Source organism: Pseudopipra pipra, chromosome 2 (genome assembly GCF_036250125.1).
Source record: "Pseudopipra pipra isolate bDixPip1 chromosome 2, bDixPip1.hap1, whole genome shotgun sequence".
Lineage (NCBI taxonomy): Eukaryota > Metazoa > Chordata > Aves > Passeriformes > Pipridae > Pseudopipra > Pseudopipra pipra.
In genome coordinates this window covers 62,875,509-62,894,759 of record NC_087550.1, presented here as the reverse complement: position 1 = coordinate 62,894,759, position 19,251 = coordinate 62,875,509, and the positions used below count along the sequence as shown (strand labels likewise).

Sequence of the window (19,251 nt, the reverse complement as noted above, 5' to 3'; positions counted from 1 at the left end):
TCACTTTCAATGAAATAACTGTCCTGACTCATAGCTAATTTACAAAAAAACCCCTATAATTCAGTATTGTACAGGTGCATATGCATTTTTTCCCACTATTCGATAGTCATGTTCAATAGAATGCAATTTTTATCTATTTTTCATTTTATTTAAAATCTCTGCTTAGCACATATTTGACTACATGAAACAACTGTTCTTTTAAGCTTTTAATTTCTCAGCTGCACCAGTCCCATATTTTACAATTACATAAAGGTGGGTGTGGCTAAAGCGAAAGCAGTAGCAATCTAATATCAGTATATAGTGTATGTTAAGTAGGTTTTCCTTTCTTATATTTGATGTACTCCTTATTTTGAAATATTTTGGGGGAAAAAATCATGTAGCTTAAATAGATCCTTGTAGAGCTGCCTGCATTTTTTACCTTAGTTAAAATGTCAAACATTAACTGGGATTACTTGGCCCTGGAAAAGTTACATTTAGAGGAAATATCAATTGAACTTAAAGATCTAAACATATATACTTATATTGATCGGTGAAAGTTGAAGTTCTGTGCTTACTAAAACATTGCTTAGATACACCACATAGCATAGTGTGTGTATTAATTTTTTTCTTTTGTTTCTTTTCAGTCTAATCATCTATCTTGGTTCTTAGGAAAAACATCCAAATAAGCTTCAGTTGTTTGGGGTTTGGCTGGTTTTTTTTTTTTTTCCTCCCTCTAAGTTGTACTGAAAGTTTCCAAGAAGTACCCTTTCATTTTATAGATATAAATCTACTGAAACTTGGAATAACTCTTGAGATTTTTTTTAATTTTCAGAAACAACAGTAATTTGAAAGTGTGACTGTGTATCTATGTGACTTTTTAATGTGTTAGGTTAGTATTTGATAGGAAGCTTAATGTAGTAACATTTTAAAGGGAGACTATATATACGATACCAAGGTATCATGGGGTTCTTTTTCTGTTTGGTTCGTTGTTTGTTTTTTTTTATCCTTAACTTCTGGAATTCTGAACATCTTACTATTCCATCTAAAATGCAATGTCATAGAAGGAAAAATAAATTGGGGCCTTTAATTCCTTAATTCTTTTTATGACTAATAAGTCAAATTCTTAGTGAAGTGCAACTGGAACTGCCTACAGACTACCTGGCTCTATACAGCTTGCCTTTGAACACTGTATGAAGGTGCACATCTCATCCAGCTTGAATGTCAAAAGCCATCCTAACAGGTGTATCAACGCTTTTCTGTCACACTTTTACACATGTACAAGCACATGACCTTTCTTTACAGAAAAAGTAGCCACATAACAGTTAGTATTTCTTTTATAGGACCTTACTGGGTTTTATTATTTTCATTGGGAAGCAGTTAACTACTGAACATGTAAGGGAGAACCAAGAAGCTTATCGCTGTATTCTACGAATGTGCTGCAGGTATTCTGTTTTGTAGATGCAGTCATCCACCCACACCCAAAGGCCCGTTGCAAGTCATTCCAGTAATTTACATTCATTACAAACTGTCAAAGGCAGAGCGCATCTTGGACTAGTTTTGATTGTCTGTGAAAGAAATAGGGAATGAAATTGTAGGCTTTTGTGTACAAACAGAAAAATGTTTTTATCAGAAGGTTTTTAAAACTAAAAATAACTTTATGTACATCAACAAGTATTCTCCACAGATTATTTTTTTTTATATACTTACATATTATTATAAGTTCTAAACACTTAGTATTTAACACTGGAACCTGATCTCAAAAAATTATGATGTTTTCTATTATCAGTAAAGCTTTTTTTTTTTTTTTTTTAAGACAGGCTGCCCAAATTTTTGTCGTACATAGTCCCCTGTGACTCTTCTCACAGCCATCTATTTTTTAATAGAACTAGTAAAGTATTTTAAAGATAGAAAAAATTGATATACCTCACAAATAGAAAGGGGACATCAGACAGAATGGAGAGGTGTAGCCATAGATTTCCAGTAACCTCTTTTTAGATAGTGAAAATGTTGCTTTGCAATTTTTTTTTTTTGTGCATTATTGGCAGGAGTTATGTAGAATTTTTAGGTTACTGATGTATGAATATATAACAAGCTAGATAACTGGGTTTCAAAAGAAATCTTTATTGAAAAATATCTTCTTTGTGGATACTGGACAATTTCAGAAATTCTTTGAGTAAACTAGGTATAAAAATTTCTGCCCATAGGATATAAGGCAATGTCCATAGTGATTTTTTTCTTTAACCCTTTCTTGTAAGTTTTTAAAATGCTCATTCTAATAAAGAAACTTTGGGATACATCTATTCACTGGACAGTTGATAGTACCACACTTGAGGAAGAGTTTTGATCTTAGCTTTGTGTGCTGTATGAGAAATCCAGAAGGTTTGCAGGAATATTAGAGGAGGGTAGCAGACTTGAGCTCTAGTGCAGCTAACATTTAAAGTTGGGCAATTTTTTACTTTAATATTTGCATCTAATAATATTTTTAGCATATCATTAAAAACAAAAAAAAGTTCTCTTTACAGAGAATAATAAGCTTTTTAACTTTATGTAATTCTAAACACTTTTCCATATCTCGGTAATGAACAGTTACTAGTATATAAGGATGACCTCACACACACATACACACAACAGTAGAAAATGTAATTTATGTACATTTAGCTTTTATTTTGTTAAAGGTTTCCCAAGATGTGTTCTAAAACTAAAGGCGATATTGTTATATTGCACAAAACTGAAAGATAGGAGTGACTTTCAGTGATCGTTATTAATGTCTAAAGGAAACCACTGTTAGAAATAGGACCCCTCCGCCCCGTGACTATTTAGTTTGTTTTCAGACACTGCAATGAGTGTATCCACAGTAAATAGATTATTAATAAACTTCTCAACATTTAATCTGGTCACAACTAATGATTTTATTTAGCATGAACTGAAATTCACTTGAAGATTTGGTTTCAGAAAAAGATAATTACACATCAAATGGCTTAGGCTTGTATTTTCATTTTAAATACCTTTTGTGAGTCCAGTTTCAATATTATCTTCAAGTATGTTAAATCTCAGTATAAGCGCAGGGGAGACCACAACTTTTGTGGTTTTGGTTTAAGAACAGAAACTTTTTTTTAAAGGTAAAATAGATAATGTGTGGAATACATGAAAATACAGACAAACTCTTTTGTCTTGTTAAAGCAGGATACTTATTATAGTTCCATAGCTATGGGGGGGGGGGTTTAGTAATTTCTGGAATACTCTTAAAGAATAAAGAACAGATTTATGAAAATATTTGTAAGCAGGTGACTTGATCTAGGCATCAGCTACTCATTTATTAGGCCTAGGATGCATCTTGTCATAGTACCTACAGTAAAAAAGTCCAAATAAAGTCAAAATACATTTAAGATTTTGGCTGTATGAATGCAATGTTTCCTCCAGTTATTTGACTATAGTTACTACCTCTCTCAAGTTATACTTTGTTCTTACCTGATCATGGCTACTTTTTTTTTTTTTTAGTCTCTCAGAGTGTATTATATGACAGTAATTCTTCCAGTATTATGTTTTAAAGTAGCTAATATTTGTAGGCTACATTGTCATAAAGGCAATAATGCTACTAGCTTGAAGAGCAAAAAAAAATTAGAACTCCTTAAAGAGAAACACAAGAACTTAAATACTTAACAGTCAGTAGCATATTTTAGGAAATATAGCAGTAATAATCACACATCCATTAAGTAGTTTACTTACTTAAAAACTTATTTGCTTGTTTGAGGGTGGAGGGAGAGATTAGTAGTGGGTAGGAAAGGAGAACAACGCCCCTTACTCCCCCCCCTTTTTTTTTTTCCTTTTTCATCTTACTTTCATCTTAAAATGCTGCAGGAAGAATGAAAGCAGAAACATGCTAATCTGATTTGTTTCAGGAGGCTTCTGATAATAAAGAGGCATATCACAGGTGTTCCTAATCAAGTCAGTTTGGTTTAAAAAAAAAAGTATTTTTAAAATTAGGATTTCCTGTAACATAGACAATGCGAGGGTCAAGCTGATGACCTACGTCTATGTTTGGGGATCAACCATGAAACTCTGGGTGTTGGAAATATGTTATAATACATGACATTTTTATTGCAGGTTTTGACCTTTCAATAGAGAGCTGATTTTGGAGAACGACTTACTCCTGTGATTGAAAAACTCTCTGGAAGGTTGATGGAGCATGAGCTTGGTATATATTGTATTAACATTTCTCTTATTTCATATGTTCTTTATTTTAAAAAATGTATACACAAGTATAACTTATTCAGATTTTTCAAAATAGGCCAGTTATGCTGGGTTTATTCACGAATTTATTATTTGTTAAAATAATTCTTCTTTACACTTCTCCTGTAAAATTATAAAAGACTAAGTAAAAGTATTTACACAAGCTGTGCTCAGAAGGAAATGAAGTGGCCAAAAGTATGTCTAAAAAGCTGAGTTTGCAATAGCCTTGATCCATTTGAGTTATATAAGTTCTCCATATAGTATTGTTCTCCTGTTCATGTCTTGGGAATTACTCCAACTGAAATGTTGCTAATCCAAAAACAAAGTATGAATGAAATAAAAAAATTATTTTTCAATAACTTTTTTTTTTTTTTTTTTGTTGGGAGGATGTGTTAAAGAATAGAATAGAGTAGAGAGGTAGTTGAGTGCATTTCCATGTAGTGGGTAAAATTTGTTTTTAAAGACATTAACAAACTAGCTACCTGACAAACAAAGAAGCAGAAAAGAGAAAGAAAAGTGGTCTTCAGAGCCCTCCACCTGTACCAGAATAGTCAGAAATTTCATTTGTTTAATCTATTTGTCAGTAAACAGATATTATATAGTAAAACAGTGAACATGTCAGAGTAATTAATACAGACTATGCTACACTCATATTGCAAGTCCTGCTTTGCACTGAAAGTACTAATTTGGCTGAAACTGAGAAATCCATTCAGAGTAATCATAACCTATCTGCTCATATACGAATAGTCTTAACTAACCATTTACATAGACAACTGAAATTAAAATAGTAACTGGTCTTGGATTGAGTAAATTTGTTTAAATACTAAATGGAGTAGTAAAAACTGTAAGAGTGTATCTTCAGCAGAATATGTTCTAGTATAACAAATTCTATGAACGTGTTGTGACTTTAGCAATTCAAACTTTCAGCTGGAATTCAGTTTTTATCCTTAACCAGTTCTGTCTGTCTTCAAGAGCACATTTTTGTGTAGGAAGTAATAGTACCATAAAATAGGAGAAGTTTTAAAAAAACAAAATTTCAGATTATCCCTGAACTGCTGATTTCTACCAAGCAAATCCAGTGAGGTGTAAATTTCATATTTCCTCACTGTTGTAACTGAGGGCTAGTAGAACTGAAGAATTGCTGGCATTTACCAGTAATACACCTCCTGTTATAGAAGTATTGAAGGCAGACATATTCTGAATATATTTTTCATAAAATACCATAATTTTAGGGTAATTAAGACCACCTACAGAAAATTATCAGTTGAGTATGGGAAGTGAAACAAGATTATATATAAGCTTTGTAATTAGTGAGTAGGTAATTCTTTATTTTTTAATCCTTTCTTTATGTGTTTAAACACAGTGAAAGTACTTTTATTAGTGCTGGTGTTTGGGTAACATGCCTAATGTGCTCCCAAATAAAATAAATATTTCGGTCTGTCCAGAAACTGCTCTGAATGTACTGCATTTCTGTTGGGTTTTTTCTTTTTTTTTTTTTTCTTTCCCCTCTGTTTTTCTCCTGGTTCTCTTAGAAAAATAAGGATTTCACTTAACAGTTTTTCTGTAAAAATTCTTTTTTTTTTTTCTGTACAAAAGCAGTTACATTCTTGTTAATGAAAATCAGGATTATATTGCAAGGCAAAGGTATCTAAGGCTCCCTTGTGAGATATTTAAAAGGTGAAAGTTTGATGGAGTGTTCCTTGGTCTGACACAAGTTCAGGGTATTTCTTATAGATTCTTATTCAGCAAGAAAAGGTGGTTTCTGGTTCACAACTGTAAATCAAAGGGATTTTAAATTTAGGGCCTAATCCTTCAAACTTTAAAATACACAAGTAGTCCTAATAACTCACTACTATGAATAAGGATTTGCAGAATCATATTCTCATTAGATGCACACTTTCTTTCCTTTAATAAATTTAATATATATTAAAGTATTTTGAACTTTAGACAAGTCTAAATGATTTTATAAGGTGCAAAGAGTTTTTCAGTAATATAGTAATTGGATCTTACTCATTTATGAGGTCAAATATCTTGTAAGACTGTTACAGTTGTCAGTTATCATTAAAATCCACTTTTTAAGTGTTGATTTGCTCTAGAACACTTTTGTGCTGAAATTTGGCCCATGTTAATTTTTTTTTTTCTAGAGCTGTTTTGTAATTGGTAGTCAGCATGACTGTTCCTTGACCCAAAGAGTAGGTGAAACTTTCAAGAAAGATGATGGAGTGTGTTTTCTTTTATTTTTCTACTCTTACCCTCTGCTATTATAGTTCTTATTTAACAAAACTGCCATTGATTTTGTTGGAAGTTCAGCCTGAAATAAGGGCTGCAGTGCTTGCCCCTTAAAAATTGCTGATGTGGCTATTGCAAATTGTGTGCTTGACTTTGTAAATTGTTTTGCAATATCTAATTGGAATGAAGTTGAAAAGATAGAAATGTACAGCCTTCTTTGTTGAAGTTCTTCAGACGTGGAACTTTGTGTGGCCACTTTTACTATTCCTGCTGTAGGTATAACACTTGAGGCTCTACAAACCTTCTTGGCTGAATCATAATTTGAAAGCTGACAATGCATGCTTATTGCTCATCCAAAAGGAACTGCAGATTACTTTGACAACTGATTTCTGCTTTCCTTAATGACTTCTCTTGCTTTTCAAAGGCAACTTAAATAATATTTCTGGAAGAGATATGTAGCTATAAATGCAACCCATGCCTAGTTATTACAACAGATGCAAAATCAACCATTGTTTGAAACCCTGTGATATCTTAGGCATGACTGTTTTAAGTTTTGATATCTGAAGCAACTGAATTTTCTGGATTTTGTTAGTTTAAACTAAATCCAGCCCTAACATTATTTTAAAATGAAGTTTTGTATACTATTAGATTTCAATAGACATTAACTTTTATTATTACATCAGGTATTTAATGAAACATGTATATAGAAAGGATTTAAGACTGGCATATTTACACTTCATTTTTCCTTGTCTCTTGATAAAATGGGCTTGCAAGGCAATAGGAAAAGAAAAGCAAAATATATGCAAATTCTTTAGGGAAAATAGTTAAAATATGCTAACTGGAATATTTAAGTGCTTATTTTTCTCAAGTGCAAACATTTAATTAAGCAAGGTATTGCCCCCCCTTTTTTTTTAATTATTTTTTTTTGTTTAATTTCAAAAAAAATCTAAGTAGAAATTTATGTAGACCTGTACATTTAAGCTTTGGATGGGGGAATGAGAAATGTAATCAAAGTTCTTAAATGTTCAACTACTGTATTGATGGCTTCTTAATCCACCTTGGTTTAGACTGCTGTTTGCACACTAACATGAAAAAGGGCATGTATGAAGATGCTACTGCTTATTGAATAGTGTGTTTGAAAAAACCACTGTTTCTAGCTTTGTTAATTTTTAATTTATTTCAAACAAAGGGATGTTCATGGTAAATTTTTTTCTGATTTTTTTGGGGGCAGGATTTTTTTTTTTTCTGAAAACAAGTTGTTTTGTTATTATTCTAAATTTTTACAGCAGTATTATGAGAAAATAAGTGCTTTTTCTCAAACGATACTAGCAAGATAGTCTACTCAAAGCAAGAAATCAGCAATATTTGTTTCTTAATTTGTGTAGTACTGAAAAATCTTAGTAATATGCAAATACCTCTACAGTATTTACACCTTTCCTTTAACCCACTAAATTTCAAGAGCTTGCTTTTTATTTCCTGTGAATGTCCTATGGGGTTTTTTTGTTTTGAGGGTTTTATTGAGATTTGGGGTTTTTTTAAGCCTTCAGGTCAAAGATTTTCTTGATTTTTGTGTCCACTTCCTAGTTGATATGAAGAGCAATATAAAGAAATGATTTTTAAAGTTCCCTTTCTTCCCACTGAAAGAAATGGATTTAAGTATTCATATGAAAGTTAACATAAACATTTTGAAAGTGTTGTGATTATGGACATGATTATGATCTTCCCAACTTTAGCTGATAATTTTCTACTTCAGCATAGATATAGCATCATCTAAGTCATTTTTAGATTTAGACGGGACTTCCAGTGGATCTGATAAACGAAAAAAATTGCTTTATAATTTCTGTATTCTTTTGGAGCAAAGTTTTCTGTCAGTAGAATGGGTAGATACTGTGGTCTTAACCATGCTATCGCATTAGTAATTCTGAAAACACTTTACTTTCTCTTGTTGCAAGCTAGTCCGTATTTTAGTCAAGTTCAAGAATTAGACAAGGAAGACGCTCCATCTGTTATGAAAAGTTGCAGTGGCTCTTACAAGAAAGTTTGTTGCAGACAGAGTTCTCTTTTGATACTGTAACACTTATGTCAGCATTTTGCACAGGCAAAAAGAACTCCTGATCGAAAGAATGTTATGTACTGATTAGCCTGTCCCTAAAAGCAAAAGGTTTTTTTCCAGGCTCTCAGGAGAGAGGGTAATGATGCTTTTAATGCCAAGCACAGGAGTTATAAAACCAGTAGTCAAATCTGTACTTTTCTTCATCTGTGTTACCACCTAAAATCTAAAAATAATTTTTCATCTCTCAGTCAGTCAGTATGAGTTAGGGATTTTAGTTCTGTATGACCAGACTATTTTTTTAAACAAAGGGTCACATCTTTAATTCTATGTGTGTGGAAATCTGTAGCCTATATGATATGAAAGCTTTATTCGCTATGTTCACTATACTTCTTTAGGTCCCAAATTCATGGCCTCTCTAATCAATTGAAGAGTAGATAAAATATGGTTTGAAATAAACTCTCAGGAAAATGTTTGCCTTTCTTTCTAGAATTACCAGGTTTAAAATCTAGATCTTCATTTGCATCTAGGTTTGGGGTATAACTAGGAGACTCCTGAATTAGCAGTGAGAAAATAATTCCTTCCAGGGTATTAGTACTGCTAGACTGTGTTCTGTTCTGACACCAGCAACTCTTCTGTTTTCGTTAAGGCTTTGATCCCAGCTATTTCATCATAATTATGGTGAATTTGGCTGTGAATATTGAGTGTTTGCTTCAGAAACTGATATTTTTGTGAAACTGCATAAGAAACTAAAAAATATAAAATATAAGAATGTTCATAAATTATCTCTTAAATTTATTGTCCTTGATTATTTTTTTTGCCATTTAGATATACAAACTTCTTGTATTTTGGTGTGTAATACTTAATTTGTCAACCTCAAGTCTTCTGATCTGAAAATGAGTTTGAAATGCTGTTCAGGTTTTATTGTTTTATTTTTTTACGTGAATATAACTTATGTTGCTGACCCATTTTCCAGTATTAAAAACCTGAACAGAATTTGTCATTGAGGTAGGAATTAATGAAGGCTAACACTAGAGGGCAATTCAAAGCAGCAGTGTACTCCAGAACAGGTTTGGGTGCCTGTGGCCCTGAGCTGAAAAAGAGGGAAGCTATGGAGACTTTTCCAGGGTCTCCCCAGGCAAAAGATGGTCTTTGTGATTACCCTCCTAAATCGTTTATTTAACTCACTTTTCATATCTTGGAGTGCTCCACTGAATGAGGAGGAAGTTAAGCCAGTTCTTATGCTTTGCTTAATTACAAGTTAAGAAACGCCTTCCAAGAGAGTCTTACTCCACTCACTCTTGCCAGTGTCAAAAAGGCATAACTTATGTTCATAACTTATAACTTCAGTGGTGGGTTTTGTTCAGTTTTAATTTGCTGTCGTGTGCTACAGCAAACTCTTTGAAAAATACTAGGATTTGTGGGGTAAGATAACATTGCACAGAAATTTAAATGTCTTTTGTTAAGTGCTAAGGAAAATGGAATGGAATACATGGTGAGTAAAATATTTTCTTTCAAAATACTATAAAGTTATTCAAATTAATAAGACAGTATGAATAATTAATTCCATATAAATAAGAAAAAACAAACCACCTGACAACCAGGATAAGGCATCAGATGGGTACTTTGTGTCAGTAATTTTATCAAAGAAATTATATTATATTGAATGTAACAAAAAAAATTCAGTTGAAGATGAGTAATCAGGTGCTGTATTTAATATTTAACCAAGTAGGAGGGATCATCTGTTTGTATTGTGCACAATTTAAACAATTTATATAACAGTGCATTACATAATAAATTACAGTTTTCACAGTTGCAATGTTCATTATAGATTTACAGAACATCTTGAATACTTGTAAATAATAACCTGTAATGCAAACGATGATGTTATGGTTCTTGAAAAGGATTCCAGTATTCTCATTTCAGCAATGCAAATTTTCTCATTATATTGAAATGTATGCACCCAGCCATGTAAATGCTTGTGGCACAGTACAAATTTCAAATCAAAGAGCATTTTATAAGTGAGTGTGAGTTTATACCTGTCCCTCTACTTTATTTTATGTGGATGCATCTAATATATTATTATATATTTTATGTGTACTTATATATAAAAGATCTGTAATTAAAATAGCATGTTTGTTCCTACACTCTATCAGTTTGTCACGTTGTATTATCTTTACATTCTTTTGTCATGTTGTATTATCTTTGCATTCTTTTGCACAACTTACTATAAATGTCCTGAACTTGCTTTAACTGCTTTCAAGGGTTTTTTTATAAAGAATACTTACTTAAAATCACTCTGGCAGTGCCACAGATCAATAGAAATACTACAATGCATTGTTTCAGTAAACGTTTACACCTATTTTCTGCAGGTCTGCTCAGCAGCTCCAGTGCAAATTGAAAATGTGTAATCTGCTGGCAATGATGTGCCCAACCTTAATTGGTGCTGGAGCTTTTGAAAGAGAGATTGTGTCATCACACAGCATATATAGTCCAACAATGACTGACCTTGATCGATCTGTCAAAGGAGAAAATAACTTTCTTGGTTCTTAATTTGCAAAATACACAACAGAAAAAAAAATGGAGCATGTGAAATTTAACCCACAGAAGTTGTTAGGTTCTCTGGGGTTTCGGGGAGACTTGGTTTTGTTGGGCAAATGGGTTTGAGGGATTAGTTGGCAATCATGTGTGGTGATAAAGAGGTCTTAATCACACACATGAACTCCTGGTTTTGAGAATTTCTACCAAATCCATCTGAATCTAGGTGGTTAAACCAAGCATACATGTAAGCTTTTAAGGAACTGAATCCTTAGTCTTTTGCAGGTAAGACACTACCAATTTAAGAATTAGCATTTTCATGCCAACATGACTTATCTTTTTTTTTTTTCCTTTTACCAGCTTGATTTTTGGCCCTAAATCAAAGAAATAAGTTCTGACTTTAACATTAAAGCTGTCTTCAGAGTTTTGTTTATTTTAACAAAGCAAGAACAAATGTGTAAGTACCAGCAATGTGCAGAGCAATATTGCAATATCGGTCTGTTCTGTGTTAAGCAGGTGGTTTCATGTGGCAGGCTGGAAGAGAGACTCTTTTTCTTCCCAGCTTTTGACAAAAAGATGACGCATATGACTCAGAATTAGAAGGGGAAATCTGCCAGTTTGCATCAGTTCCTTAACTTGTGGGCTGCTATTCACCACAAGGAGAATCAGTATACTTGCACCAGTGCTTCTTGAGAGATGAGGAGTAATCCTTTCCTTCAGAAAGTGTAGAATGATTGGAGTAGGCCTTTGATATGTTACACTAGGCTTTTCCTATATTAAAATATTTTTCAATTGTATTAAATTTTTAGAAAGAAAAAAGCACAGATAATTTTCTTAAATGCTACATTTAAGAATTAATATAGGAATCAGATATTGTAACAATGCAGATTAAAAGCAAAGGAATCTTTTTCATAAAACTTCTTTTTTGTTGGCACTGAAACTCAGCTGTTTTAGATCTCCACAGTCAATAGGTAAGGGGGTTTTTTTATATTTTTTAACTTAATTCCACATATCTGAATTTCCAATTCGAGCTTTTAAGTAAGTTAGTAGGACTGAAAAAAATAAAAATAGTAACTTTGAAGGCAGAAGCTATCTGTTTTGAAGGGGAAAATAATTATTTGAAGTCTGAGTTTGCAAAATGTTTTGCTTTAGACCTGCTAAAAAAGATAATGCAGAACTTAGTGATAAATCCAATTATTCTTTCATATGGGTTGGGGTTATGATGGAGAGGTATTTTTTGCAATACTGATACTTGCTCAAAGAGTGTACTGTCAAGTAGCCTTTTATTAAAAAAAAAAGTCAGATGCTAATTTTCAGAGATGAATGTTGTCTTTTTGGTTGTTAGGTATTTATTAGACAGTTTGATAGGGCTAATAATACATTTTTTTTTTCTTTTTAACTATTGGTGTATTTTAGGTATTGGATTATAAATCTTTTTTCTTAATATGTTAACTTCTAGTTAATTCAGCATGGTGTTACTTAAAGATTGTTAGTGAAATATTGAAAATCTAGCTTAATATAAAGCTATAAGAGGCACCCGGCATCCTTATCCTCTTTGTCTTTTTTTTTTTTTTCAATGGATAAAGTTCCTTTCATTTGGAAAAACTGTTGTTGTTGTTTTGAAAAAGCATATCCTAAGTGAAGCTCATTTTCTAGCTGGAAAAATTAAATTCACTGCTTATCGACCTGTGTCAGCCTCAGAAAGCAGCATTTTATTTTGTATTAGCTCAGTTCTGTGAGTAGTGATTCCCATTGATGGGAAATAGGAAACCAAACCATGAATGTTTCTGAAAGGGAGTATACAGATATGTGTGTTAGATGGTATCTGTTAATATTAGTATTATTCTATTAATATTTCATGGGCAGGTGGGGAAAAGATTGCTGCTCCTGCATATTTCCTCAGCTACCATTTAATAAACAATAATCTAAGTAGATAATATGACTACGAATCTGCACCCCAAAGGTGTTAAGGACACTTGAAACTTCTGCTGAAGTGATGAATTAAATAACAAAGTTGTAGAAATACAGCTAACAACTGGAAAAGTTATAGCAGTTACTGGGAGGTTCCTGTACTGTTAACTAGGGAATTCCCTTAACAGTTAAATTGATTTCTTCTAACAAGTCAGCCTCACCTTTCATAAGTCATACTGTTGTCTGGCATTTTATAGAAGTCATGTAGGGATGATGTTAAGAAAAAGACAAATTTACTGTCTGAGCCAGAAGGCAGGCTTACAAAAAAGCAACTTCTTTCAGGACACGAAAAGCTCTTTGTTCTGTGGCCTTGGTCTTTTTGTGCTTTGACCCTTATTTTATAGCATTGTCACTCTGACCCTAAATCATTGAAAGCGGACATGCAGCAAATTTAGCCCTTTACAAGTGGGGTTTCATTCTGAGCTATGGGCCTGGGTTTTATCTTTAAGTATTATAGTCCCATACAATACTGAGATGTAACAAAATCTAAATTTAAGATTTGTGGTTTGGCATAGTATAAATAGTTATTATTTATGTATAAGGCCAATTTTTAAAAAAATATATTGCGCTACTACTGTCCTATGATTTATTCCTATTTACCAGTTTCAGATAAGACAGCAATTAGGTAGGCAGTCTAGTTAACACTGTATTTTCCACTTTCCCAAAAATACCTTGGAAATTGATCCTGTGCACAGACCAGCAGGGTTCCTGCAAAATCTACTTGAATATTCTGTTGAGGACAAGAAATGCTTTGCTGTATATTACAGAGTTAGAAGATTTAAACAGCAATACCTGCATGGCCATCTTTCATAAAAGACAGTGACAGCTTAGGAGAGCACAGAATTTTACACTAGGCCTGTGACTGCTTCCTGGGCTAAATCAGCAAGTCATCTGGGAATTTAATAAAACTAATTTTTTTTTTTTTAAGAAAGCTTGAAATTAATAGAAAACTAATAGCTGATATAGTTTTAATATATTTTTTAAAGAATCTAATGTGTTTAAGAGGAGAAACTGTTTCCCTTTCTTAATAACTTCATATTTTTAGCTGGTTTGTATTGTACAGTTATTGTTGTTCGGAGAAGGATTGTTACATTTTCTCTTCTACCAGCAATGATTCTATATACTTCAGGTTTTGTAAATTTGAACTGTAATAGGATACCTTTGCTGAAGATAATAATCTAAGGATATGTTTATTGGAGACCATGAGAAAATGTATCTCGGGGTTTTTTTGGTTTTTTTTTTTTTATCTGAAGAGGTGTTAGAAATTTTTTTTAAAATGCTAATACAGAAGCTGAAGATTTTAAGAGTGATCTGGCTTTCTTTTTGGTAGATCCACTATATGTAGTTTTAATATATTTTGTGATAAAATTGAGGGCTAAGTAACATTTTAATTACTAGTGTAATGGAACATAAAACTTACTTTGTAGAACTTAGAAAATAGCTTCTTCGTTTTTCTTAATTTTGTATGTGTCCTTTCAAGCAGAAAGAATGCTGGTACAGATTGAAAGTGTTCACACAGTTTTCTTCCTGTGTGCTTGCCAAAGGTGCAGGGAAGACAGATTTTTAAAAGTTGTGTGCTAGCTATACCAGTGCAGTCAAGAGGGATCTGGAAAGCTTTTATGAAATGTAGCTTTTACAAATTCTGTTAGAACTTGGAGATTGATACACTTTACAAGTTCCCTTTAAAGTATTTCATAGAGCAATCTAGTTAATGCATCAGCATCTGACAAAGCACTTTTTAGAAGCCAGTAAAAGAGGTGGGAGGGGTTAGTCTTATACAATTTTATTTTTAAGCTAGAGTTTATTCTAAAATATACTTATAATATACCAAAATATACATTAGTAGTTTTTGTGTGCTATATCAGCTTCCCATAATTCTGCTTTTTTTTTTTTTTAGCTAGCTAGCTATAAAAATTGACATACTGTGCTTGTTAAAGTCAGAACTGACTACCTTTATTTTCTTGCCTTTCACTGCATTCTCCTTGCTCTTCATCACTCCAATAGAAGCATCAATATTGCAGAACCAAGCAACTGTCTTTGGTTTGGTTTGTCTTCATGACTGCGGTGGGGGGGGAGTGCACTTCATACGAACAAATGCGAATCAACCTAGTAGAAGCAGTAATTGGAGTCTTAGATTAAGTAAAAAGGATGTAAACCAGAACTTGATGCTGAGAGTCCTTAACTGCACTTCTAAGTTTCCAGGTATTTTTATACTTCTGAATTTCTCAATGGTTTTGCTTCCTGGTTTTTATTTTTAGCTGGCTTTGTTATTTCATGTTTATCTTATGCAGTAGTTCTCCAGCTAGTCTAAATCTGTTTGTTCATGATCCTTGGAGAGATGGCTGGACACATGATATAGATTCTCCAAATTTAGTAGCAGTAAATTTCAGTAATCAGCAGTCATCTGCTTCACTTTCATTATTAGTACTTTACATTCCAAGCAATGTAGTTCTCCTAGGCTTTTGCCATGGTTGTATGGGGGATATTGTTGACATAATCAGGAAATAGTTAACAGACAATCTCTTTTTTTTTTTCCTTAGTTTATACTAACAAAACTCTAGATCAGTGCTAGCTATCTTTGTTCAAATATGTATCTTTGTGTTCAGAACATTATCTAAAGCATTAACTGTGATTTTTTTAAATACAACTTTGTAATAGTCTTAGAAATATTCAACTACTTGGTAGAAGGTATAGAGAGTGTATAAGTTTGGTCCTGAATGACTGTTCCTTTTTGAGATGAAGTGAGGCAAATTTATTGCTGGATTACTGTCACTTTATTAAAAAAACAAACAAACAAAAAAAACCCCACCAACAAACAGCAACCAAAAAAAACCCACATGCAACCCTAGCAAAGAATTTATTTCTTTTTTTTTTAGAACTGCAGTCTTAAACATGAATGCAAAATTTCACTGTTACTTCAAGAGAGGAGCAGTCAAGGTGTATTCTCTTAATTCTTCTTCATCTGACCACACAGTAACCTCAACTGAGTTGAGTGAATTAACTGAATATGCCTGAAGCAAATAATAAGGTAATAGTAGCCAAAAGTACACTGATGTCTTTAAAGTAATGTTTTGAAATATTTCTGTTGAATCTTTTTTCTCCTTTTAAAAAATACATGCATATTACGTTGAAGGCTGCTAACACTACGAATTAGGGAGAAAAGATGGTTCCTTAACAAAACAACAAGAAGGCAGGAGTAAAAGGATATAGTTCTAAATCTAACTTTTAAGAATGAGCAAGAGTTGTAAATTCTACTGTGTTTGCAGTATAAATATTGCAGTGTTGAGTAAGCATATGACAAAAATAAAATGAAACTATTATTTAAACTGGGAGGGAGGGGTGTAAACAGTGTATTAGAAAGATACAGCTACATACACTTTCAGATCTCAGTCTTAAAGTTTGAGAATGGAAGTGTTCAGATTTCTTGATAATGAAGAGTGAGATTTCTGTCTTTTGCCCAGATTCATTTAATAAAAAATCAAAAGCATTTCCAGCAAGAGTCACACTGTCTGTGTGTTTATTCATATTGAGTGGTGTATTAGTCTCACTGAACTGTGAGAGGAAAGCTTGGCAAATTCACCAGCAGTTGTCCAAAAAGCTACACTGCAAAATGTGCTGTCTAACATGAGTAACATACTCTCTGCATGGAACACACAGAGCAGGACACACTTGTCAAAGATGCTCTACTTCATGCTGTGCCATCTCAGTGTAAACCCTGTCTCATTTCTAGTTTAAACTTAGCTAAACTGGGAAAACTGAGATACGGAAATGTAATTTCTATTGTCAGTGTTATGGAGGAGAGTAGCACTGCTGGACAAATAATATGATGCTTTAGACTGTGTATCACCAGGAGTCTTTCATGTTCAGATTTCTAATTTTAAACTGAAATAAGGTTGAGAAAGGGTCACAACAAACAGTGAAGCAATAGCTTTGCTTTCATAGTGGATCTGTGTTGCTTTGCATTAATGAGTAAGTAACAAAAGCAATGGAATATGGTTGTATGCAAATGGTGTTTAACACTATCAGTGAGGAAAATGTTTTGGCCAAGAAGTATCAGGAGAGTGTTTTTATTGTATAAGCAAAAGGCATGAGGTAAATTTTTAGTCTTATATCATGTTCTTGGGCATTTGAGACAACATAAAGTATTAAATACAAAGGCCTTTATGTGTTTTACTCCAAATAACTGACCTGTCTGTCAGATTGCAGGCCTAGTGGTAGCTTTTTGGATACAATATGTTACACAGAGATTTAAGAAGTTTATTAGTAGTTATAGTATTGTTTGAAGAGCTTATTAGTAGTTACAGTAGCCAGAAATTCACTTGTAGCTGGTTTTCATAGTATCAGAAAGAGATTGAGTTTGGCTTGGTGTTGTCATAAGCTCTTAACTATAAACAACAAAACCTGAAAATTATATTTTATGTTGGGCTTGGTCTTTGATAAATCAAATAAGAAACACTGAAATCAAGGAAAAGCTCCTTCCTTGGGAACACTCCAATTGTTAAAAAAAGCACAAACATTCGCACACACTTTTTTTTGGTCCTCTTTTTTTCTTTTTTTTTTTTTTTTAACAATTTCAGTTGTTTTTTCGAACAGCATTCCTGACTTCTGTGTATGTGTGGAGAGCCTGCTCCTATGGAATTTCTGTTGTGCATCTTCAGCAGAGCTCTTGCTTTCAGGGGTTCGGAAGAATCTAACAGAGCTGCCTGCATACATGATTCCCAGCTTTCATCAAGATCTTCTTAAGACACAAGGATGGAGGTAGGAGAAGCACTCTCAATAACACGACTATATTAGCTTTATGATCAAAGCATAGAGGTACACAGCTTTGTGCAGATGCTCCTGAATTTCAGTAGATTTCTGGCTTAGCTGTCAGTATACTTCTTATCTTGGACTTCTTTTCATCCTTTTTGTGTTCCTCATCCCCTTTTCTCCCATACACGACCTTCAATTTTATGTGAAAATTTTCTTATTCTCCTTACAGATAAAGTATATTTTAATAGCAGTGTAGAAAATATATAGTCGTGTTGTGTTGGATTTTTACTTGGTTGGTTGGTTTGCTTGGGGGCATTTTGTAGTAAAGTTTAAAAAAAACTAAACAAAACCCACCCCTCAAAATCATAAAAAAAAAACCCAACCTAGAATCCTATAATTCATGTAAGGTTTTTGTTCACATTTTGTATGGGTGGGTGGAATTACCTGCAAGTTTTCTTACTAATGTACTTACTGTAGAAAATACCATAATAGTTCTGCCAAGTCTTCATTTCATGGTGTGTACAGTTTAATTTTAGAGGGATTTACTCATGCAACAGAAAAACGCTCTCCATGCTTAAGCTAGAAGCTGAAAACAAATAGGCAATTGAAAGAACAGCATCTAGTTAAACACACAGTTTACAAATGAAGAATTTGGCTTGAATGTACAAATGAGAAATGTACTTCCAAAGGTATTGAATGTTGCAGCTGTCTCATTTAAATAATTTTCTTTCAATCTTTTAAGGTAAATCTACAAGTACAAAGCAGTATTTTCTCTTGCTGGGGGACATTTTTCATATTCTTTTCCCATGACAGTTGAAATAAATCTCTTGCTACTGTTAGCACTTTTGCTCACATCTATCGTTACTTTCCAAATTATCTATATGTGGTGGAGATTTTGTCTTTACCTTTTCTTCTCTTGGCTTGTGCCTAGCACAGTTCCATCAGGGGGACACTAACTGTCACAGCATTTACAGTTAGGTTTATTTTGACTTTGCACGCAAGTTTTAATTTGCCATGGTACTGGGTAAGTTGGGCCTTAATTCAATCTGGTTTGCCTACTTTAGCTGTCTGATTTAAATATCAAACAGGTAGTAAGCCGGGGGGGGGGGGGGGGAGTAGTGTAACTGTAAATATAGCTGCACGTGTATAAAATACACTGGAAATGGCTCTTTGATACAGTTCCTAAAGTTAGCATTCCTACCTGGATAGCTATATAAAAACAGTGTTGCTACAGCTACCTGTAAGTTTACACTGGCAATTTCACTTTAATTGGCATGGTTGTGGCCATGCACTCAGAATTCTAACAGATATTATCCTGCTTTATTATTGCAGGAGCAAAAATAGGAAGGGAGAAAAGAAAAACTCACTAATCTTTTCCCCATGTGGCCTGCCAAACCTTTTTTTTGTGCTTACAGATAGCCCTGTTAGTTTGCAGAAGTTGTTTATCGTGAACTGGCTAGAAGGCTTATTGTAATGAAGTGGAGTGCTTGGGTCCATGCTGT

General features: G+C 33.2%; 1 long non-coding RNA gene across 3 annotated transcripts in view; it reads left to right on the top strand.

The window, feature by feature from the left end:
* LOC135410533 (uncharacterized) overlaps positions 1–19,251 on the top strand; it is an 83,587-nt gene that overhangs the window by 50,712 nt on the left and 13,624 nt on the right. For all 3 annotated transcript variants that reach the window (XR_010428723.1, XR_010428721.1, XR_010428722.1), the window contains 4 exons: positions 4,084–4,174; positions 15,874–16,025; positions 17,591–17,755; positions 19,165–19,251. This is a non-coding gene — a long non-coding RNA (uncharacterized LOC135410533). The remainder of the gene's footprint in view (positions 1–4,083; positions 4,175–15,873; positions 16,026–17,590; positions 17,756–19,164) is intronic.